Here is a 25593-nt window from a genome sequence, read left to right on the forward strand (position 1 = left end):
ACTCATCTTTCTGAGCTCAAATCTGGCCTAACACTTACTAGCTGTGTGATCATGAGCAAAGCACTTAAACCTATTTACCTCAGTTTTCTCACTGTCTAATGTGTCAGAGAAGGAAATGGTAAACCATTTTCTTTTGCGGTATTTGGACCATGAAAACCCCAAATGTCAGAGAGTTGGGCACAACTGAACACCACAAATGCCTAAAATGGTTTCTGAGTGAGTAAGGCATAAGGACAGAGTAAGAGCAGAATGAGTTAAGTACCATCACTGCTCAGAGTCAACCAACTTCAGCTGAGCTCCCCCAATGGGAGAATGAAAAAGCTCTGGATAGAGTCTGCAGCATTCAGTTAAGAAGAAGGCAGCCAGGGTTCAGATCTTCACCTGAGACCTTCTGCACCTCATGTAACAGGGAGAAAATGCAGACCAGAATTCCAGCTGCAGTCCTTACCCTCCCAACACGTCCTGTGTCACCTCGCTGGACCTCTGTAAAATGAAGAATTAAATTTCTACCCAAGTTGTTGCTTGTTTTTTGTTTTATTTTTCATTTTTTCCCTTTTTGTTCTGATTTTTCTTGTGCAACATGATTATGGTGGAACTATGTATAGAAGAACTGCACATCTTTAACATATATTGGACTATTCACTGTCTAGGAGAGGGGGTGTGAGAAAGGGGGGAGAAAAAAATTAGGAACACAAATTTTGCAAGGGTGAACGTTGCAAATTATGTTTGCATATATTTTAAAAATAAAAAGCTATTTTTTTAAAATCTACACAAGAGGCTCCCAAACAGAGGAGTTTGCAGGAACATGGGATCCTCCCCAGAACCAAAGCTTCTTTCCCTGTGGACTATGCTAGGCCTGGCAAAGATCCAGCTCTTTAGCAGGCTTAATCAGCCTGTGAGATGATCTCAGCTGGATCCTATCCAGCAAAGCAAGATGTCTCAAGAAGGCACCGAGTGCCCCACTGGTGGAAAGGGCAATTCCAGCAGTCTCAAAATTAGTTTTCTTTATAACTCAACTTTTACTTTGACAGTAATGAAGAGTTTTAAGAAAAGGCTTCAGAGAAAGAAAATGTTTTGGGAAGAGAAAAAAAGGAACTGAAATGAGTGTTGAGTGAACAGTCCTAGCAGACTCGTTAAAGGTGAAAATCAATTTATCAAGCTCTGGCACCAGCCTTGGCAGATCAGGCTCAAGAGCCACAAGTAAAAGTCAGGGCTAGAAGAACTTGAGGAAATCCATCCATCCCATTTTATGTGGAAGAAAATTAATCTTAGGAGAAGAAACAAGAAAATGGGGTTCCCAAAGAACTCTCAAGCCTGGAGATAGACATTATAAAATATGGAGAAGAGCTGATACTTAAAAAAAAAAAAAAAAGGAAAACCCACAAGTTTATACCTTTGAAGACATAAAGGAAAAGGGAAGACCCTTTTTTCCCTTTTAAAAAAAAAAACATTTTTTGCTTCCACCAAATCAGACTCCACTAGAGAAGATTTATCTGTTCCCCACTACTAATAGCCCTAGATGAGTTCCAGAGATTGGAAAATGACATGGGTGGGAAGACAAGAAGAATAAAGCTCTGCATTAGGCAACCGAAGTCTCTTTGGACCTGCATAGTTACAAATCTATGGCAGCTAGGTGACACAAGGGATTGAGCAGGAGCCTAGAGTCAAGAAGTCCTAATTTAAATCCAACCTCAGGTATTTGCTAGTTAGGTGATCCTGGGCAAACTACTTAACCCTGTTTGTCTAGTTTCCTAACTATAAAATGATCTGGATAAAGAAATGGCAAATCATAAATAATTTTAAAAATTAAATTAAAAAAGAAAGAAATGGCAAATCACTCCAGCATCTTTGCTAAGAATAGTGTCACAAAAATGATACAACAAAAATTACCTATCTACATGTGTGTTCCACTCTATGAAAATTAACATACTTTGAGACCTAGAAGTTGGGAGGGATTTTTTTAGGCCCAAAGGCTGATTACATAAAACAAAATAAAAAAAGAAGTACAAACTACTGTGACTATCTTTAAGCCTCAAAGTGGGAACTGTTAGAATATGACACAGTGTCCTTGGGAATGGGGAATATAATATAGCCAGGAAAGAAGAAAATCAAATCCATGATTTGCTGAAGCCATTATGTTTAGTTATCTCTGTTGATGTCTTCCCCCTACTAGACTTTAAGGTTTATATCTATTTCTCCTATCACTTAGGAAAGTATATTAAAAATATTTGTTGTATTTTGTATTTTAAATTTTCACTCAAACCCAGTCGAGTTTAACATGTGACTGTCCAGCCAGGAAGGATCTGTCACCATGGGGAGATGAAGCAAAGGATGAGGAGAGGCTGGAGGGGAGCCAGGGAGGCACCAAATGTGAGAGATGGTGTCAGGCAGCCGGTCCCTCTCCCTGAAAGCCATCTCTACTAGAGTTATTTCCAGGCATTTTTCCTGTGAGAAAAGAATGAGAGGAATGTGGACCAGCTATTAACCAAATCCACCCCACGCCATCTCAGTGCCCAATTACATACCATCCGGGCTGGGGGGGAAGGGGAGAGGAAGGGCAGGGAGAGCAATGAAGTCTGTAATCAGAAAATCCTACTAAAGAAATTTGAACTGGCAGCCAGAAACAAGCTATATAGGTAATACAATACACAAAGCTTCCTTAAAGGTGCACACACATGCACATACATAAGGCTGTGTGCAAGAGGTCTAACTATACCAGGATACAGAAATGAAATACTCCTAGCCTTTTATGGTTCTTAAGGGACTTGTTCATGAGGAAGTGATACCTCAAATTCAATCCAATTATGTCCCCGAGTATAGCACCAGCTTCTCAGACAAAAGATAGCTGGTAAGAAGGAATGGGGGGAGGAGTTCATTAGAAGAAGAAAATTTCACTGATGGACAGAAATTAAATTAAATTTAAAAACTAAGGGCAAAAGGGAAACAAAAAACGGTCCTCAGGCTAAGGTGATGACATGAAAAGTTGTACCAGAACCCAACTCTCCAACAAACTCCTAGAAAAGGCATAATGGGTTCCAGATGGAACAACATTCAAAAAGACCAGAAAGAGACATGCCAGTAAATCTCACTATATACAGTGCTGGACTAAACACGATGACCAGGAGGCAGAGCTGGGGCATGGCAGGGGAGGGAGAAGCCAGTAGTAAGCTCTGGGAAACATGGAGGTGCTCTGGGCAGACTTGCAATGGTGGCCAGAAACAAGTCCAAAGCCCAGTAAATATGGCTGAACGCCTATGGATTTTCTGAGTGGAATCTGATCAGGAGGCTAGTCCAACTTCCAGAAAACAAAATGTGGAGCCTGGGATGCTCAGAATCAGGATGTTGGATGGTAGAGAAGTAAGGGTAGCAAGGAGGTAAAGCCAGTAGCATTTTGGCTCTGATTGGTAATAACAAGAGCAGGGAACACAACCAACCCCTGATAGGCTGCTGCACAAGAAACAACAAGCCTAATGACCATGAACTAGTACTGGAAAGCTTTGCAAAAGCCCTTAGACCAGCATGATCTCTAAGCAATAAATGGGAATTATCAGGGTCACAGAAGGAGATGGAATAAACTCTCAAGTAAGAACTGAAGAAGGGAAATAGTTAAGAGGAGAAAAACAGGATATTTTTGCAGAAAAAATTTATCCGACAAAAGTCTCATTGCCAAAGTACATAGGGAATTGAGATAATGAATAAGAGCCATTTGCCAACAGATAAATGATGGAAGGATTTGAGAATCAATTCTAATGGAGGCAAGTCAACCTTCAATAACCATTTAAAATGCTGCAAGTCACTAATAAAAAATTCAAATTAAAACAACTCTAGGATTTCACTTTACACTAGTTAAATTGGCACAAATACCAAAAAAAGGAGAAAAAAAGGCTGTGGAAGACAAGGCGTGCAGATGTAATGTTAGTAGAGCTGTAAAATAGGTCAAGACATTTTAGAAAGATATGTGGAACTATACCCTAAAGGTCACTAAAGTGTGTATTTACTTTGGGAACACTACTGTCAGGCATGAACTCCAAAAAGGTCAAAGAAAGAGAGAACAAAATATGTAGAAAATTATTTATAGCAAAAAACTGGAAAAAACATAGATGCCCATCAACTAAAGAATGGCTAAATAAATTTTGGTATGTGAATGTCATTGAATATCAATGTGCTGTAAGAAATGATGAAAGGAATAAATTGAAAAAACTCTAGGAAGTCTTGCATGAATTGATATAAAATAAAGACTGCAGAATCAGAGGAATAATGTATGCAATGATAACAAAGCACTTGGCTAATACACATAATGTAATATGTAGGGAACAGAGCAGACTGAAAAATAAAATTAAAACAAGGCCTGCAGACCAGGGTCTTTCCTCCAAAGAGTTCAAGAGCTTTTCTTATCCATCATCAATTCTTCCCATGCAGTAGACAGGTAAAGTAAGATAAAGAATAATGTCATATTTCCCTCCCTTTTTATCTTATAAAACATAAAAAGTCTCCTATGTAACAGATAAGTACTATTGAGCAACACAAATCTGCAAACTGTCCATGTCTAAAAATGTAGGTCTCATTCTATATTTCAGTCCATCATCATATTCAGTCTAGAGTCACAATTGGTCTCTTCATTAATCATAGTTCTTAATAAACCTTTCACAGTTCTGTTCCTTTACAACTTGGTAGTCATTGGATAGTGTGGGTTTTTTCTTATTCTTTTAATATTTTTGTCTCTCCCTGAGCTATATCACAAATCAATCTCTTAGTACTTTCAAATCTGTCTCGTTTCCCACACAGATTTCTTTACTGTATACTTAATATGGTCCAGCCATCCTTGCCAATTTTGTCTTTTTAAGTGCTTTCAGATAATCAGAAACCAAGATAGAAGGGTAGAAACAAAATATTTCCCTTGTCACTGATGATAAACCTGTATTACAGAAACAATGACAAAGATGTTCTACCTTATGCCAACTTGAAATTCTTCCAAGAACTTCATCTATAAACATTATTGTTTATTGTGGTTCATATGGGTTCCATGTTAAGCTCTGTGTAGATTTACTTATGACTTTTTATTTCTTTTATAAGATACTACTATTACTAATCTTCTACTATTACTACTATTACTAACTCTTCTCCTTGAGTTTTATAAATAAATTCATATTCTATATCTGTGTTGCCCTTGAATATCATCTCTCTTCACTTGGCAAAGGGATCAAGTGTTAACTGGCTAAGAAGTTTCTGGGCTATTTTGGCCTCCTTGGTATGGCAACTGTTCCACATTAGTTACACTGTTCCAGTAAAAAAGGGTAACAATACCCTTTGATAATATATTTGCCTTTCTCTTTTAGAGAAAGAGAAAGCCCCCTGTGGGATATGGATGAATAAATGAAAAAGCACAAATTATGCAAAGTATGGTGTTAAGTGATTGATATATAAGTAGAAAAATAAGACAGTCCTGACTCTCAAAGAGTTCACAGTCTAATGGGGGAAGAGAGCACATGTAAATGTTTTAACTATAAGAGAGATGAAAAGGTCCTGCATGTTAGGTGAAGCTGGTGTTGAGAGTGAGGAAAGCAGGCTCCTTCTCCAGAGTGATCGCTGCTCTCAATGATGGCATCAAGGCTCAGGCTGAAAGACTGAATGGTCAGTGGTCTGGGAAACACTTTTGATTCCAAAGGATCTTGGGTTCAAGGACTTAGTCCTATGTCCATCAGGATTCTTGAGGTGGTAGGAGTAGGGGCTTGACTTTCTTGTCATATAATGCCTTTTCTCTTTCCCTTGATCTGTCTGTCCCTTTTCCCTGCCCCTTCCCACCTCTCGCTTTCTCTCCCTCTCAACAAGGCTGCTTACCTACTACAAAGATGGTAAATTTGGTAGAAATGGCTGGTCTTTTTTCCACAGGCAATGCTTCCCTGGATGATGGCTTCAGGAGTTGGTTTGGAAGCAGGCTAGGTGATGAAGTAAGGAGTTCTAGGAAAAAGGAATCAGACAGTTCAGGTTAAACCTCAATTCTGCCATTTTACCAGGTGCAATCACTTAAGCAAATTCTCTTATTTCCATAGGCCAATTTATTTTATCAGTTGACTAATAGATGATCTCTGAGCTATCCCCTGGTTCTAAAAAAAGATGCTATAATTTTATGACTTCTCTGAGTCTGAATTCCTTTACACGTAAAACAAGGTAACAATCAATATTCTAAAATTCCTTCCAGTTCTAGGCATCTACAAGTCTACAGAATATATTAAAACTTTCACTTGTTCTGGGCTTTTAATTTGCTTTTAATTTGAATTGAAATAGGTCCCAATAGTCCTCCCCTGATTCTTTTCTAGCACTTGCTTTACCAAAACAGAGATTAAAAAAAGAAATCAAAGCTCAAGAAAAAGTCACATGTCAAGTAATGACCCCATCTATCATATCAGTTGCCATCTCAACGGGGAAGGGGATGGAATGAATGGAAGGAAAGAATTTAGAGCTCAAAACAATTTTAAATAAATATTTTAAAAGTTGTATAACTAAAAGAAATTAATTTTTAAACTGACCTATTCTCATTTACATGTCACTCTTTGTGGGATTATGATTAGCTCATGTGAGTCTCTTTCAGGAACAGGATGAGTTGCTCAGTTAACAATAAGCAAGCATGGTGTGCAAAAAGCCTGTACTAGACACCATAGGGAGGTGCAGAAGGAAGATGGGGAGATATGTCTTCAACCTTATAGCCTATGAGACAGGTAAGACATGTTTTTCAGAGGTAAGAATTTAAGCTCTTTAAGGCTAGGAGCAATGTTTTTGTCTTTGCATCTCCAGTGCTCAACACAATACTTTGTACATAATCAGACTGAACTGAATCTCATGTGGTGAAAGATACTACAATAAATATGAATGAACACAGGTACATTTTGATTTTTAAAATATTGTAATCCTGAAATGTGTGTGTAAATATTTTCAGTAAAGCAGGAAACTTGCTAGATGAAAGAATTTTCTTGTGGATCCTTTTTTGTAAAGCAAACAGCTGCTCTTGATTTAGCTTCCACATAAATCCAGATTTTCATACATTATGCTGCATTTGCTTAAAACAGTATACTTGAATAGTGTAAACTAGGTACTTAAAATACCAAGGGGAGGCAGAACAGGGGAGTTAGTTGGGGACGAATTTCTGGATGTTGAGAATTTATACAGGGTTTTAAATAGGGGCAGTCTGAAGAGTGACAGGAAGAACATTGTTGTTGGTATGTGCTTGACTAAGACAGTTTACTAACCATTATAGTCACACACTTCTGTCCTTACAAGATAGTGCCATTAACAGTAGCTGTAATCCAGTGAGTGGAAATGTCTAAAAAGACCAATTGCAGGCCTAGAAATGACTTCCACAAGATGCAGAGAATTTACTTAGTTGTACTCCTGACTCCGACATTCAGTAAAGCTCATCTCTGTTCCTAAAGAACTTCTGTTGGATGCTTGATAGTGGGGGAAGGGACATTCTTGCAGCAGATCTATTCTTGCTTCAGGTTTTCTATCATCAATGCTCAGCTCACTATCTAATAAATGCACTATTATTGGAGAGCAATTGACATACTGAAAGGTGATGGAATCAAAGTCAAAAGGGTCAAATCCAAATTCTGCTATCTACTATTTCAATGATCTTGAACACAAAGTGACTTCTTTAATATTACGTTACCTCATCTACAAAATAAGGGGTTTGGAACCAAAATATCTTGAACATCTCTTAAGTTCTAGATCCTACATATTGTGCATCAGTTCCCATACTCCCCTCATTCTTCCACCCTAGTTGACTCTTACTGGCCCCCTTTGCCTTGCCTAGAGGACAAAAACAAGTAAGAATGACACAAAGCAATGTGACAGACCAGGCTTTAAGATGAAAGAAAGAATACCCAAATTCTAGAGCTAACTACTCAAACTGAGACCTATTGAGGGTCTTAGCTTTAAAAGGCCAAGGTCTCCCATTGCATCCAGGGCCATCTCCAGTTGTCATAATCCATATATGGCTACTAGGCTCAGATGCCTCTGGAAGGGAAAGTGAGGCAGGTGACCTTGCACAGCCCTCTCTCACTTAAATCCAATTCACTTCCATTCATGGTATCGCCGCCCTAAAGTCATGGTCCTCTTTGAGAATGAAAAACAAACAGCCATATAATAATGAACAAGTCTCTTCAATTCACTGAGCTACAGCTTCCACATTTGTTTTCTGTGGGGAACACATCTGGTAAACCTTCACTGCTCACATTTGCACAGTGCTTTATTTCAGATCTACTGAGTGACTGCCTCCCAGAAATGAGGTTACCTCAAACCCTAAACACAATAGTCAGGTAGCTAAGCTTCAGGATTCTGCCCATATTCTCCTACAGTGACTCCCAACCTGAGGGAAAGTAGAAAAAGTGGTGACCTCAGGATCCTGGGGTCTATGGATGGCTCTGTCACTAACTGATGTGTGACTGACCTTGGTTAAATCCATTTCTCATTTTGAACCTAGTTTCCTCACCTATATAAAAAGGGGACTACATAAGCTTCTAGGCTTTCAGTTCTAATGTCCCCGTATATTGTGATGGAGGTGTTCTTGCCTACTTGGCAATCAAAGGGAAAAGGTGACTTTGAACCAGCTGAAGGGCAAATAGCAGTCAAGCCTTCAGGATGGGATGGTAGAGCTTCTGGGGGGAAAAACAGCCAAGGTAGCTAAAATTTCAACCGGAAGGTGACACAGAGCCCAAAAAAGAGGACCTGGCGAGGGAAGAGAAACCATAGGCATAGAAGACATGGTACTCTAGCCACTACTTTGTGTAGCATGGAAGAGAAGTCACCAGAATTGACAGGAGATTCCCACAGATGTTCCCAGCTCAGGGAATATTTCATGGTGGAGGTCTCCATGCCTTCCTCACAACTCTGCTGGCCTACCACCCAGCAAGACACGGGCAGGCAGCTGTTGCTGCACTTCCATTTTTGGGATGCATTAGGTTCCTGGCATTCTCACCAGCCCCAGCATATCCTGTGCCTCTTCTGGCCACAAGCCATGGGGCTGAAGGTCTATACCTCATTTACAGGAAAGGAAACACTGCTTCCCTTACTGGGCCCCTGGACTACTCCCCACAGCACCTGCACAAGTCTGAAGGGAGATATAGCCTGTGAAAGCAAGGGGTCCCATGTGAAGATAAGGTGAGATGAGAAAGTATCACTTCTGTCTTCTAATCAGATACCCAGGATGCAAGAGGTTCAGACCAATCTTGGGAGGGGGGAAAGGACATGGGATTTGGAGTTGGGGGACTAGGCTTGAAACTAAGTCCCAATGAACATATTATTTCCTGTCTATGTCCTTCAGCTTTCCCCATTTATGACACAGAGACAATACTTGCACTAGCTACCCACCATGGATGTTATCAAGAAAGTATTTTAAGCACTTCAGTTATTAAGAAACAAGTAATCATTGTGCTCTCAGTATTGCCAAGTCATGAAGCAGACTAAACCTCAGCCTCTCAAATTCTAGTGTAGAAAATCTTGGGAACTTAGAAGGTCTTGCTGCTTTCAGTATCAGGAGCCATGGGCAGCCAGACAAAGATTCACCATCTTAAGAAGAATTCCTAAAGCAACGCACAAATGAGAGAAGAGAACTTCCAGCAACTAGAAGCCTCAGTTCTCCTTTGCCCCTTATGGGTTCTAAACTGGAGCCCACTTTCACCTGAACTCTATATTCGTAAAAGCATAGGCAGACCTTGACCCTTTCTAGAAATGACTTAAGGCTGGATGATTAAATTGATCCTCAAAGTAGGCTAAGGATTCTAGAGCTTGAGTTACATGCAATGGTGGGCTGGAATCAATTCATGTTGGTTCAAGAGAGCTCATCTGTTAAAATTTCAGTGTGAACGTTTACATTTCAGAAATTGGGAAATGCTACAAATTATGGCCTAAAATACATTTTGTTATTTGTCTGGACTTAAAGCATTAGGGGAGAAAGCATTGGAGAAAATTTTAATAATAAAAATTAAATTTAAAAATGTGTCACGTATAAAAAAATAAAATTTAAATAAAATTTTTAAAAGATGGGTCATGTATTTTTTTTGAGAAAGCTGGTTGTTAAACATTTGCCAGCATACCCCTGCCTTGATACAACTTCTTTCCTCTCACCCACCACACAGCAAAGCTTCACCTGAAAGAAGACAAAGCTTCCCCAATCAGGGGCCTGACTATACTCAAATTCCTGGTCATCCAGGGGTATAAAAAGTCCCAGCAATGAGTAGTTTACACCTATCAGACTTGGTGGGGTGCCTAACACCATACCAATTACCATGACCTCATGACAAGTTACTGACCAGACACATTTCCAGATGGAGGGGAGAAAGAAGTATCCAGAGAATCTAAGTGTTTCTGCATTCTTATTGCATCTTTTTACTGTATTACTGCAAAGTAAACCTCCTTTGTTAAATATTCAATGACTTGCGAAAGTCTTAAATCTGAAGAGTGTTGGCATTAGAGCTATAAAATGCATGCTCAAATCTTAAAGTGCTATATATCAGTTACTAATTTTTATTGTTATTCCTCCTGGCCTCCTTCACACCCACTTCATGTAATAAGCCCGCACCTATTCTGTTGACTATATCATATCTCTTTTCACCTGTGAGTCACCTGAGGGGACTTACCAAATTCTTGCTTCCCGACTAAGGGGCTTTCCAATGGATTGTCAAAACCCGTCCTGACTCTTGTCTTTCCAGATAGAAAACCTCCTCAGATAATAAACATCCTCAGTAGTCAAGTGGCCTCCAGGGTTCTACACTCACTCTCCTAGCATCCCAATTTAGAGGCAGTATATTGTAGTGGAAAGAACAATAACTTGAAAGAACTCTTGCCAAGAAGCACAAAATTTCAGAGTTAGAAGTGGCCTGAAAAGACTATCTCATCCAACACATACCAAAACAAGTATCTAGAATGTCTTCTCTGAAAAGGGAAACTTCCTACAACAGCTCATTCTACTTAGCTTTAAATATCAGGAACTCCAAATTAAATATCCCCATCTCCTTCAATTTATATTCACCTAGTATTCTTTCCAGTTCCCTATACATCATGATTGCCCTTGTGCCATCTTTTCAAAATGGGACACTTATTTAAATTCTAGTCCTGGCTCTGCCATGCCAGGGAACACTAAACAAGTCGCTTCCTATCTGTGGAGCTGATTCCTCCTATCTTAATAAGGGCTTCAGCCCTTCCAGCTCTAACATTCTCTAAGTCTACTTCCTCAGCAAAGCTAGGTGTCAGGAAGGTGACCCACCTCTTGGTTGGAGGTCCTTGCAAACACTGTTTTTCCAATGTAATAGTTATCATCACATAACTACCTCCATCAAAGTTCCAGGAGCACACAATAAGCAAGTACATCCTCTCAATTTGACATATGAGGATTTTGAGACACGTTAAGGTGAAAAAACTTAACCCCAGTCCCATAATATCATAATGGAGAATGACTTCTGGGTCTGGATCACTAGAGTACACACATACACGGAGTGGTCCTGGTGCCGTGCCACCTTTCTCCGAGGGAAGGGCCGAGTCACTTAAGCCCATCTGTCTCCTTAGCCCTGCCAAAAAGCTATCCCTCTCTGATGTCCATTTTCATAAAACTCACCACAGGTAAGTTAGGCAGGATGCATAAGGTGGAGCACAAACCTGAAGCCTTTTAATTTCCGATTTCCCAGCCTGACTCCCTGATGGCCGGAGCTCTCTGGCTCTGAGCCCCATGTGGCCATACATCAGAATGGCTGAAGTCAGCTAGGTCCTCCCGTGCCATCTGTACAGAGGTATCAGCAGGAAAGAATGGAGATGGGTGATCTCAGTAGAAGGAGTAAGAGTTTTAGGAAAGCAGATGGAAAGCTTAGATTCCCTCCTTTTGTAACCTCACTGCCAAAGTCCTCTTCAGGTTGGGGAGGGAGGTAAGAGGGAGACTGCTTTCCATTCTCCGTGTAATTCATTTGTCCTGTCATTATCCCAGAACCCCTGCTCAGATCTCTGCCAGATTTCTAAATGATCACCTAGGCACACACAGCAGGGTGCATTCAGTGACAATGAGCACTTGCTAGATACAATGTATCACAATAGGTGCTTAGGGCATATGGAAAACCATAAGAAGTATCCTAAAGGAAGATACAAGTATAGCGGTAAAAAATAATAATAATAATTACCAATTCATCATTCATGTATCAAACATAGGTTACATGCTGAGGGAAGTGTATAGTTTAAGGTAAGCCACAAGTCTGTCCCTTCATGGGCAGTTACATAGCAGGAGATAAGTCATAAACATAAATAAATATATTTCAAATCCATGATTTCATCACTGTTGGCACTCTACCCCATGCAGACTGAAACCTCTCTATTAGCTTTGTTATCAAGTCTACGACAATTGCTAAGGTAGGAAAATTTACAGCCTTGCAGCCAATATTTTGACAGCCCTTCCACACTTAGCCTAGTCTTGGAATAACACCAATATTTACTCAAAGCCTTTCCACCTTAGAGTCTGCCTATTAGCATGACCTTCAAAAATCCAAGGTCACCTCATTGACACAGAGAAAGAAGACACATTCAATAGAGTATGGCTTACAGAGAGAGTTACAAGGTGCTTCTGAAATCCAAAGAGAAAATTAATCACCAAGCTTCTCTATGCACACAAATAGGAAAACTACTCTTAACTGTAGCAGTAAATGCTCAAGGAGTTGATTAGAGTTTCAGAAGTTCAAAGGATAAAGAGTCTTGGCTAGTCAAGAAAAGCTTAGCTGGGATCTGTACAGAGAGGTCGATACAAGGTACATAGAGTTGGAGAAAAATCAAGAGACTTATTCTAAGAGTTTACAGTTTACTAGTTATGAACAACATAAATATATAAACAACAAAAATATGTCTAGGGCAACATAGTTTTAACAAGAAAGTGAAAGAATGGGTGAGGTAAGAATCAGGAAAAAGAAAGGAAGGATGAATCAAAGAGGATGTCTTAAAGTAATCTTGAATGACAAAATGTGAAAATGACCAATGTTAGGAAGACTGTGGTAGGACAGGATTTTATTAGTGGAACTTTGCATCAGTCCAACTATTCTGGAAAACCATATGGAACTCAACAACAGTTATTCTCTCCAAGTGACACTACTACTGGATATATACTCTACCCTATGCACCCAAAGAAATCAATGACAGAGAGTAAGGTCCCAAATATACAAAAAAATTATAGCAGTACTTCTTGGGGTAGCAAAGACCTGAAAATAAAGTGGATGTTCACCAGCTGAGAAATAGTTGAATATACTGTGGAATATGAATATGATGTAATTACATTATCATAAGAAACAATAATGTGAAGAAATAAGAAAAATATGAGAAGACTTTTATAAACAGAAGAAGTACCTTACCTTAGTAAGCAAACAATAATGCAAAGGGAAAACAATGAAAGGCAAAAGAATATTGATCAAATGAAGTGACTAATCTTAATGCCAGAAGACTACTGACACTCACTTCTCATGAGACCTAGGTTATATAATGGGAGAATATTATCAGCCATGGTCAATTTGTTGGTTTGCTTGATTTAACTATCCTTATTTATCTCAAGGGAGATTTTTTTGTGAAGAAAAAGCAGTTATTGTAAAGTAAGAGAGAAAGCCTAAAAAGTATCAATAAAAAATATATTTAAAAAGAAATTTTTAGAAGGATAACATCAAGTTATGAATAAAAGTAATCTCGAATTATTTTCTACACTTCCTGCAAAGGAAGGGATTTATTTTAGAAAACAGCACTTCTAAGAAATATTAACAGTAATAACTCATGATTGTATAGCACTCTAAAAAAGTGCTTTCCTCACATTATAACCCTAAGAGACAGAGAGCATAAGTAATTTTGAAATAATTGTATTTATCCTTTTTACACATGGGGAGACAAAAGTTCTAAGAGGTTGTTGCTGGTCTATGATTACACAATTAATAAGCATGTGGTAGGATCTGAGCAAAAACATTCTGATTCTAAGCCTAGCTTCTACCATGTTATTTCTCTAGGGAAACCTTCAAAGATACAAAATGACAGAAATCATAGCTCTGAAAAAAAACTGTGGAATATGGAGTCCAACTTTAATCATCCTTTATACCACCCTACCCTAGTTTAAATTATTTGTAATCCAAGTCCTTTGGTTTCAATTTATGAAACATAAGCTCCATTGGACACATGACTTCAAGCAATGTAGCCACTGAGATTTCTGTCATTTTTCTGCTGCTTCTTTTCTCAAACCAAAGAATAAAGCAGGAGCAAAAGGTCAAGTCATCTAAGATTATAGAAGCTGAGCAGAAGGAATTTCTCAAAACATTAGAGACCAAGGTGATATCCACTGACAGTTACCGACAGCCAGGTCAGCAGTAGAGGGAGTAACAGATCTAGGAAGATCTGAATTCAAATCTGGTCTCAGATACTTACTAGCTGTGTGATGCTGAGCAAGTCACCTATCTACTTTTGCTTGAGTTTCCTTTCCTACAAAATAGGGAAAATAATGGCATCCACCTTCAAAATTGTTGTAAGGACAAAATGAAATATTATCTGTAAAACACTTAGAACAGTACATAGCAGGTATTATGTTAATGATAGTCACCATTCTTCTTCTTCATTATTTTATAGTTATCATTACTACTACCTACAAATATAAGTGAATGGCCATTAAGAAAAAGACAGTTCCTGGTGCTACAATGAAAAGAGCAATAGCCTGGGAAATAGAAGACTGAATTCTAATCCCAGTTCTATCACTAATTAGCTATGATGTGGATGAAGTCACTTCAACCCTCTGAGTCAGTTTCCTCATCTGTAAAATCAACTTTGACCTGATGATCTCTCTGAGGTCCTTTCTAGCTCTAATATTCTATTCCAATCATGATATTTTCTGCTAAGAAACACCAAGATTAAGAACAAATGAAAAATCATATGTTTATGACTATGTGCTTATTTGTATAGGAATATATATGCAAAAATGTAGTTATAATATGTGCATAATTTCCTCAGGAGGAAGGGGCCCAGAGGAAGGAGGGAAAACAGCTTTTCAGTGTTTCAAGTAAAATGTTCAGCTGCATATCCAATTTTCACAAATGGATTACTAGATTACATTCTTTGCCACAGGCAGCTGTCCCTGTCAAATAAATAATCATCGCCTTACATTTATATATCACCTTTCATCCCATGGTGCTTTTCCTGCATCTGGGATGGGATCTGGGAATAGCTATAGCAGCTCTCATTTAGTACTAAAGGAATGATAGAGGGGCCCAAGTACATACTAAAGGGAGAGTCAGTTTCTCAGGAAAGGGGAAAAGTGGAGTGGGAATGGTAATCTGCAATCTCAAAATATGGAGGGAAAAACTGAGGCTTCAAAAAAGAATTGTAGGGTGAGGCACTGTGGGTTCCACAGATGGAGAAAGGAGAGAATTGCCGATTAGAGGAACTATGCTATGCCATGAATAGCAACCAAAGTTTCCCAAATACTTACTATTGAAGATGCTATGCCGGAGAAAAGCATATTACTAGATATTTCTGGCTTGGTAAAAATATAAATAAGCAAACAGGGTTGGGATGTTGTGATTCTGGATCTCAGGAGCAAGGAAAGTTAGGAAAAATGCCTTTAATCCCAAAAGAAAAAAAAGGCATAAGTTTTTCCATGCAGCTGAAAAACATTTACTTAAAATGTAGTTTAATTTGTCTACCTGATCTCATTTGCTTCTTGAAACAGCACAAGTATAATGGCATTCTCGTTTTAAGACGAAGTAAATTCATCACAAATTCAGGTTCCTCTTGATTTCAGGTCTATTTCTCTTCCTAGACCTTCCCTGATTTTTTTATCCCAAGTTAGTAGAATGGGAAATACAAAACTTCACTACATACCCACCTTCTAAGTGAAAAGCTTGCAAAATATGAAATGGCCAATTTTGCTTTCTTTCTTACCAGGGCAAAGCACCTAGGAGAAAACACAGTAATAGCACAGAAAATGACCCAAAAGCAGAGAAGAAGAGGAGAAGCAGATTCTTAGCATGATCTATATCTCTGGATAACTGAACTCAAGTCCTTGGCCAAGTTACCCCCAGTAAGGACCTTGAATGCCCTAGAGATAAACTTTTCTTAATACATATTAAGTTCTTGGGACCAGCTGGAGATTCAAGAGGCGAAATGAGGAAAGGTTTCAGTAAGGCAGGTCCCTCAGAGGACTTAAGCAGACACTCTTAGGAACAGAAGGAACAAAGGCTCAAAAAAACTGGGGGTGGGGGGGGGGGGGCGGAAAGGATTAGAAATCATATGACCATAGATTATTTTGTATATTTATACAATGCTTCCCTTAAGACTGATTATTCCCTCCTAGGCAAGTGTCTGAAATTCTAGTAGCTACAACCAGGTCTATTATGGTACTTTGAGTTATGGGTGTATAATTCAACTTTGTATGGACACGTATAACCAATAAAGAGTTTTAAAGCATTTTCTACCCCAAAAGGCTATTTGCTTAAATGCCTTTGGGGGCAACCAAAAACTTTCTTTGATTCTCCAGTGACAGGAAAAAGCAGTGAAATTAGTCCAAGATCTTAGTTCTTTTGCTTGCTCTACAAAGTTGTCCTATCCCTGTGCAAAGAAAAAGAAACTTGTTTGTGGGTATGAAAGGGAAGAAGGCCTGAAACACTAAATAGTACAGGAAGGAAGGGAGAGAAGGTTACTCTCTAAAATGCCGGAGGTCAAAAAGAATAAGCATTAAAGTTTGAGGGTTTCGTAATAGTCCTCTAAAACTGTCCCACTGTAAAAACCCGATTAAATGGAGCAAGTTCTGCCCTTTGGAAATGAAAATCTACTCCAAATGATTTTAAATACAAGTACAGGACATGATAGAGTCTAGTTAGGAGAAGGCAAAGGAAAGGGGCATGGAAGGGAATAGGAGAAAGCTAATTAAAGCTAATTCTTTCAGAGCCACCTGCTAAAAACCATATTCACTCAGAATTTAAGCACAAGGGTCATAAAACAATGGTGCCAGAGGATTCTCTCTCTCAGAGCTCTAGCCAGATGACATAAGGGAATAGCAAATAGAGCAACAATCCCTATTTCTTCCACTGGCTCCCCCAAAAAGTACCATGAAGTTGAAACCTGAGCTGATACCATGGGGCATTGAGAGGCGATTTACAGCTGGAGAAAGCTGAGCATTCATACCAGATGCTGATGCAGGAGGGCTTTGGGAAGCTGGAGAGATGTCTCATGGGCTTTTCTCAGAAGCCTTAGCTACCCAATGGGACTGGAGAATACATAAGTGCTCCCTAAGATTTGATTCTCTGGTGTCAGCCAAGAAAAGGAGATGGGCAAAAAGAAGTAGAGAAGAACTTTCTTTTCTGAAACCCACTCTTGGCTCCTCTCCACACTTCCTTGCTAGAGAATTTTATCATTTTCACTCAACAAACATTTATCAAGTGCCTACTATATGCAAGATACTGGAACAGACCAGAAGAAATTTAAAGAGTGACATTACAATACTGGCTCTTGAGGAGATTACAATCCAGTCTAATCTAAATTAGCAGATGTAAAAGGGAAGCAGGTGAGGAAGAGATGGGAAAAAAACATTGAAAAGGAAGGAAGCAAAAAGGGGGAGAAAGAGTAATAAGGTAAGGAAGGAAAGGAAGCAAGTTGTAAAGAGTCAAAAGGACATGAATTCATCATCAGAAGATGTGTGTGCGTGCGTGCATGAGTGTGTGTGTGTGTGTGTGTGTGTGTGTGTGTGTGTCCCCCAACTCTGCTACTAACTAGTTGGGAAATTTATTCGTTTGTTTGTTTATTTTTTGCTGAGGCAGTTGAGGTTAAGTGACTTGCCCAAGGTCACACAGCTAGGAAGGTATTAAGCATCTGAGACCAGATTTGAACTTAGGTCCTCCTGACTTCAGGCCTGGTGCTTTATCCACTGCGGCACCTAGCTGCCCCCTTTAGCTGAGAAATTTCAACCAAGATTTTTTGCTTCATTAGAATTTAGTTTCATCACCTGTAAAATGAAAGGAGTTGCCTTTAAGGTTCCCTCAAGATCTTTTCCAGGTCTAAATTCTGATTCCATAAGAAGGGAGAAAGAGAAATGAGGGAAAGAAAGAAATGAAAATAATTGTCTTTCTTAACAATCCTTTCAATCCCTTTATTAAAAGGATCTCTCCTTCATTAACAATAATGAGCATTCTGGTGAATTACTGACAAAGCTTGACAAATAAGGTCTCTGTCCACTATTTTTAGACTCTGCCATGCACAGAGATTCAAATACAGACAATTTAAAAGTCAATGAAAGAACCAAAATTTCATTTCCCAACCCAAATAGTTCCCTAACCACATACCTCCCTTGATTCCTTGGAGACAGCAACCCTTATTGTTTATAAGTCAAAGAATTTTAAACTGAAAGGAGTTGCCTAATTCCAATAAATCTCATTTTACAAATGAAGAAACTAAGGTCCAGAGAGATAAAATGATTTGGTTAAGGTTATATATCCAGTTAGTGGAAAACATGTGCCTAAGACCAAAGTTTCATGTCCCAGTCTAGTCTTTTAAAAGCTGTCTTTTCCTTAACCCAAAACAAGAATCAGCTAAGATGTGGTGGGACTGAGCTGCTCAAAATGAATGGAACAAGAAGACAGAGGAGTAAGGAGAGAAACTATAACTATACTGGAGGAAATCAAACCCTCAAAAGAACTTAATACACATAAATCCCAGTTGACAAACATGGGAAAATCTCAAATCACCTAAGAAAATTTATTTAATAAAAATAACACTCACTCTTTCCTCTGTTCACCCAGGGGATTCGACTACAGGTTGACCTAATGGAAAAAAAGGAAAAGGGGAGGAGGGCCCCAAAGCCAAACATACTGCTAGCAACACAAAATGGAAGTCATCAGTGGAGGGGTATAAGAGATGAGGAAGAGAAGAAGGGAGGAAGAGAAGAAAAGAGGAAGGGAAGAAAAAGAAGAGAAGGAGAGAGGGAGGAAGGAAGAGGACAAGGGAGAAGGTAGAGAGGAAAGTTAAGAGGGAGGAAGAGGAAGAAGGAAAACAGGAAATTAAAGGGAACCCCTAGCTACACCAGATACAATCTGATACAGTAGAAAGAGCACTGAACTTGGATATCAAAAAATAGATAGATAGATAGATAGATAGATAGATAGATAGATAGATAGATTTTAGTGCTGGTTCCTCCATTTATCAGCACTAAATAAATCATGTGCAATTTACTTAGCCTCTCTGACCTTCAATTTCCTTATTAATAAAATAGGGACAACACCTTTCATTAATGAAAACACATTTCTTTCTATAGTACTTTAAAACTGAGAAAATACTTTCCTCATAACAGCTCTGTAAGAGAGACAGTGAAAGTATTATCTAAGTCACACAAGTCTCCAAATTCAAAATCCAAAATTCAAAATTCAGAATTATAATAAGGAAAAAATTTATATCTGATAAAATTCCATATAAATGTGAATTATTTTTTTCTCTTGGAAATGGGCATTGGCACTAGCTTCTCAAGAAGGAACAGCTCCAAAGGACCACCTGGTAAAGGCATTACCATATTGGGGATTATCAACTGGACAAATAGAAGAATGTTTCTATTGACAAAACCATTTGGTTTCGAGATTACAGGATTTGTTCCTCTAACATTTGGAGCTGCATTAGCAAAGTCAGTGAGAGGGAAAAATGAGATATTGTGCTATGGGACATCAAAATGATGCCAGCTAAATGTTAGGGTTGAAAGCAAATGTTTGTGTCTTCCAGGGAGGAAGCAGAGAGAAGAGGAGGTGATTATGACTCCAGACCTGGTAGAAGAAGTGGGGAAGGCTAGTTGTATACCTTAGAGAAGAACAATTTTCTAAAGTTACTTAGCAAAGGTTGAAATAGATTTATCTTGCCCAGCCTTGCTTCCCTCCAAATAAGACTGTTTAAATTATAGTCTTGTCTGAAAACAGAGGAATTACTGTTGCTTAAGGATTAAAATCAGAAGGAAACCTTAGAGATCAACTAAAGCAGTATTTTCATATTAGCCTTGGGGAAATTAAGGCTCAGTGCAAGGAAATGATTTATCTTTCAAAATTACACAAGTAAATAAGTATCAGATTATCGGTTTGAACCTAGCAGTACCAAACCTAAAAAGAACTAAGTCTTTTCCTTCAAGATTTGGAAAATTCACTACCATCACTAGATATATAGAGAAAATCTTTGAAAAACATATATTCATTTATGATAAGAATACTAAAATTATGACCATAAACCAATGTTTCCTTAATATGCTTTTGTTATAGCTACTTAATATGAATATATAGCCTGGTTTATTATGGAGAAAGACTAGAAGCCTTTCCAATAAGACTGAGGTAAAGCAAGGACATTCACTTTAATAGCCATTATTTGATATGGTTCTAGAAATGTTAGCTATAAAATTAAGATTAAAAAAAAAAGAAATTTAAAGACTAAGCAAAGAGAAAACAAAAATTATTTCAGCTTGAAAATGAAAGCATCCTTAAGAGTCAATGAAAAAATAGGAATTCCTTTTTTTATTTATTTTTAACACATATTACTTTATGAATCATGTTGGAAGAGAAAAATCAGAGTAAAAAGAGAAAAGCCATGGGAAAGAGAAAAAAAAAAACAGAAAAAAGAAGTGAACATAACATGTGTTAATTTACATTCAGTCTTCTTAGTTCTTTTTCTGGCTGCAGATGGCATTTTCTGTCCAAAGTCTATTGGGATTGCTTTGGATCACTGAATCACTAAGAAGAACTGAGTCTTTTATAGTTCATCATCACACATTCTTGTTGTTATTGTGTACAATATATCCCTGGTTCTGCTTGTTTCACTCAGCAACAATTTATATAAATCTTTCCAGATCTTTCTAAAAGGAGCTTTTTTTCATCATTTTTATAGAACAATAATATTCCATTATCTTCAAATACCACAACTCAATAAGCCATTCCCCAATTGTGGGCATCTACTCATTTTCCAATTTTTGCTACCACAAAAAGGTCTGCTACAAACATTTTTGTACATGTGGGTCTTCTTCCCTCCTTTATGATTTCTTGGGATACAGACCCAGTAATGGCACTGCTGGGTCAAAGAGTATGCACAGTTTGGGCACAGTTCCAGATTGCTCTCCAGAATGATTGGATCATTTCACAATTTCACCAACAATGTAACAGTGTCCCAGTTTTCCCATATCCCTTCCAACATTTATCATTATTTGAGTTGTGAAGTGATACCTCAGAATTGTTTTAATTTGCATTTCTCTAATCAATAGTGATTTAGAGCATTTTTTTCATATAATGATAGATGACTTTAATTTTGTCATCTGAAAATTGTCTGTTCATATCCTTTGACTATTTATCAATTGGGGAATGACTTGTATTCTTATAAATGACACGATTCTTTATAGATTTTAGCAATAAGACCTTTATCAAAAATACTGGCTGCAAAGATTTTTTCCCATCTTTGTATTTCCCTTTTAATCTTGTTTCTGTTCATTCTGTTTGTACAAAAACTTTTCAATTTAATGTAATCAAAGTTGTCCATTTTGCCTTTCGTAATGTTCTCTAGTTTTTTTATCATAAATTTCCCCCTTCTCCAAAGATCTGACAGGATCCCTTGTTATCCTAATTTGTTTATGGTATCATCCTTTATGTACTCATTTATGTACATATGGATCTTATATGGGGTGTGAGATGTAGATCTATTCTGAGTTTCTGAAATAGGATTTTCCAATTTTCCCAGCAATTTTTGTCAAGTAGTGAGTTCTTATTCCTAATGCTGAAATTTGGGGGGTTATCAAATATTAGATTGTTATTGGCCTTGATTATTGTGTCATGTATATTCAATCTATTTCAGTGATTGACCACTCTATTTCTTAGCCAGTTCCAAACAGTTTTGATAGCAGTAGCAAACCTAAAACTATAAAATAAAGTGCCAAGCCACCATCCTTTGTATTTTTTCCATTAATTCTCTTGATATTCTTGATCTTTTGTTCTTCCAGATGAATTTTGTTATTATTTTTTCTAGTTCTATAAAATAATGTTTTGGCAATTTGTTTGGTATGGCACTGAACAAGTAGATCAATTTAGACAGAATTGTCATTTTTATTATATTAGCTCAGCCTAATATATCAAAAATATCAAATGATATTTTTCCAGTTGTTGAGATCTGACTTTATTTGTGTGAGAAGTGTTTTGTGATTGTTTTCATATAGTTCTTGGGTTTGTCTTGGCAGATAGACCCCCAAGTATTTCATTTTGTCTACAGTAATTTTATATGGAATTTCACTTTTCTTCTTTTGCTGATGGGCTTCATCAATAATATTAGAAATGCTGATTATTTGTGTGGGTTTATTTTATATCCTGCAACTTTGCTAAAGCTGCGAATTGTTTCCAGTAGATTTTTGGATGACTTTCTAGGATTCTTTAAGTATATCATCATATCATCTGAAAAGAGTGATCGTTTTATTTCCTCATTGCTTATTCTAATTCCTTTAATTTCTTTTTCTTTTCTTATTGCTAAAGCCAAAATTTCTAGTACACTGTTGAATAATAATGTTAATAATGGACATCCTTGTTTCACCCTGATCCTATCAGGAATGCATCCAGCTTCTCTTTTGCACAAATAATGCTTGCTGTGGGTTTTAAATAGATACTGCTTATTATTTTAAGGAAAGCTCCCTTTATTCCTATACTCTCTGGTATCTTTAATAGGAATGGGTGCTTATTTTGTTAGAAGCATTTTCTGTATCTATTGAGATTATCATATGATTTCTCTGTTGGTCTTGTTATAAATATGGTCGATTATGGTAATAGTTTTCCTGATATTGAACCAGCTGCGCATTCCTGGTATAAATCCCACTTGGCCATAATGTATTATCTTGCTGATAAGTTGCTGTAATCTCTTTGCTAATGTTCTACTTAAGTTTTTTGCATCAATATTCACTAGGGAGATTGGTCTGTAATTTTCTTTCTCTGTTTTGGCTCTTCCTGGTTTAGGTGTCAGTGCCATGTTTGTGTCATAGAAAGAATTTGGCATTACTCCTTCTTTATCTATTTTTCCAAATAATTTACATAGTACTGGAATTGTTCTTTCTTTAAATGTTATAAAACACTATTTACAGAAATAAGGAAAGATGTAAATGGAAAAAGACTTAACTATCCATAGGTTGACCAAAATAATATATTAAAAATAGCAATATTATCTAAAATAATTTAGATTTACTGCCAAGCTAAATTACCTTTGAAGAAGACTAGGGTTTCTTAGAGTAAGAGGCAAAGAGGAAGTTCATTCCAAGTACTGGACACAGCTGGTACAAAAGTAATAGACAGGAGATCTTAAGGAGGAAAAATAAGGCCAATTTAGCAGGACTACAGAGTGTGTAAAAAGTAATTATATTTACAAAAGTTGAAAAAGCTTGTTTGGGCCAAGCTGCAAAAGACTTTAGATGTAAAAAGAAAAGTTTGCATTTAATCCTAGACATAACAGAAATCCATTGGAGTTTCTAGAATAGGGAAAGATCCACATTGTGAAATCAGCCTTTTAACAAAGGCAATTTTTAACAAAATCGCTCTGGCAGTCATGTAGAAAATGGATTACAATCAAAAGGTGGGGAGATTAATTAGAAAGCTATTCCAATAGCTCCAGGGGAGAGATGTTAAGGATCTGAACTTTGGGAGTGATTATGGGAAAGACAGATATTGAAAGTATGAACACTGAGTGGAAGTAGTAACTATAAGATTTGGCAATAGAATGGATATTTACTGTGAGTGAAAGTAAGGATTCAAAGATGACATTGAGATTTTAAATCTGGGTGATTAGGAATATGGGAGTATGCTTGCTAAAAGTAGGAAAATTCTTAAAAGAGTAACTGGTAGGAACTGATAAATGATCAAAGGATACAAACAGATAATTTTCAAATGAAGAAATTAAAGCCATTTCTGGTAATATAAAAAAATGCTCTAAATCATTATTGATTAAAGAAATGCAAATTTTTGTAGTGGCAAGGAACCAGAAACTGTGTGGATGCCCACCAGTTGGGGAATGGCTGAATAAGTTATGGTATATGAATGCTATGGAATATTATTATTTTGTAAGAAACAACCAGCAAGATGATTTCAGAAAGGCCTGAAGAAACTTACATGAACTGATGCTGGGTGAAGAGAGTAGAACCAAGAGAACATCGTACACGGCAACAACAAGATTATATGTTGATCAATTCTGATGGATGTGGCTTTTTCAACAATGAAGTGATTCAGGCCAATTCCAATAAACTTGTGATGGAGTCATCTGTACCCAGACAGAGAGCTATCAGGACTGAAAGTGGATCACAATATAGTATTTTTACCTTTTTGTTGTTTGCTTGATTTTTGTTTTCTCTCTCATTTTTGTGCACCAAGATAATTGTAGAAATATGTATAGAAGAATTGTACATATTTAATATGTATTGAAGTACTTAATATCTAGGGGAAGAAGCAGAGGGGAAAGAGGGAGAAAAATTTGAAACACAAGGTTTTACAAGGGTAAATGTTGAAAACTATCTTTGCATATATTTTGAAAATAAAAAGCTATTATTTAAAAAAAGAAAAATTAGAAAAGAGAAATGCAAATTAAGACAACTCTGAGGTACCACTTCACTTCTTTTCAGATTGTCTAAGATGGCAAGAAAAGATAATGATAAATGCTGGAGGGGATGTGGAAAAACTGGGACATTGATGCACTGTTGGTGGAGTTATGAAATAATCTAACCATTCTGGAGAGCAATTTGAAACTATGCCCAAAGGGCTATAAAATTGTGCATATCCTTTGGTCCAGCAGTGAATCTACTGAGTCTGTATCCAAAAAGATCATCCCAAAAGGAGGGCAAAGGCCCCACATGTGCAAAAATGTTTGTAGTAGCAATTTTTATAGAAGCAAGGAACTGGAAATTGAATGGATGCCCATCAGCTGGGGAATGGCTGACTAAGCTATGGTATATGAAAGTAATGTAATATTATTGTTCTATAAGAAATGATGAGTAGAGTGATATTAGAAAGCCTGAAAAGACTTACATGAACTGTTGCTGAATGAAGTGAACAGAGCCAAAAGAACATTGTACACTGTAACAACAAGATTAAGTGATCAACTGTCATGGATTTAGCTCTTCTCAACAATGCAGTAATTTAAGACAATTCAAATAGATGTGGGATGGAAAAATGATATCCACATCCAGAGAGAAAACTATGGAGACTGAATGTGCATTAAAGCACAGTATCGTCAACTTTTTTGTCTGCTTGTTCATTTTTTTCTTTCTCGTGGTTATTTTTCCTTTTGTTCTGATTTTTTTTGCACAACATGACAAATATGGAAATATTTTTTTAAATGATTGCTTGCTGTCTTAGGGAGGGAGGAGATAAAGGAAGGAGAGAGAAAATTTTGGAACACAAAATCTAACAGAGACAAATGTCGAAAACTATCTTTACATATATTTGGAAAAATAAAATACTATTGAAAATTTTAAAAATAAAAGTTATCTATACATACACACACACAAACACACACATGAGTGATTAGGAGATGAAAATAGTGAATTTGGTCATCAAGATCCAGAATTAGCTAAAAATAGCTGCC

At 37.4% G+C, this 25593-nt stretch overlaps 1 protein-coding gene across 4 annotated transcripts in view; it reads right to left on the reverse strand.

Annotated features, from left to right (window-relative positions):
* TSPAN9 (tetraspanin 9) overlaps window positions 1–25593 on the reverse strand; it is a 250407-nt gene that overhangs the window by 183823 nt on the left and 40991 nt on the right. For all 4 annotated transcript variants that reach the window (XM_051961046.1, XM_051961049.1, XM_051961047.1 and 1 more), the window contains one exon: window positions 5839–5958. The gene's annotated coding sequence lies outside the window, so the exon portion shown is untranslated. The remainder of the gene's footprint in view (window positions 1–5838; window positions 5959–25593) is intronic.

This window comes from Antechinus flavipes, chromosome 5, assembly GCF_016432865.1.
Source record: "Antechinus flavipes isolate AdamAnt ecotype Samford, QLD, Australia chromosome 5, AdamAnt_v2, whole genome shotgun sequence".
Classification (NCBI taxonomy): Eukaryota; Metazoa; Chordata; class Mammalia; order Dasyuromorphia; family Dasyuridae; genus Antechinus; species Antechinus flavipes.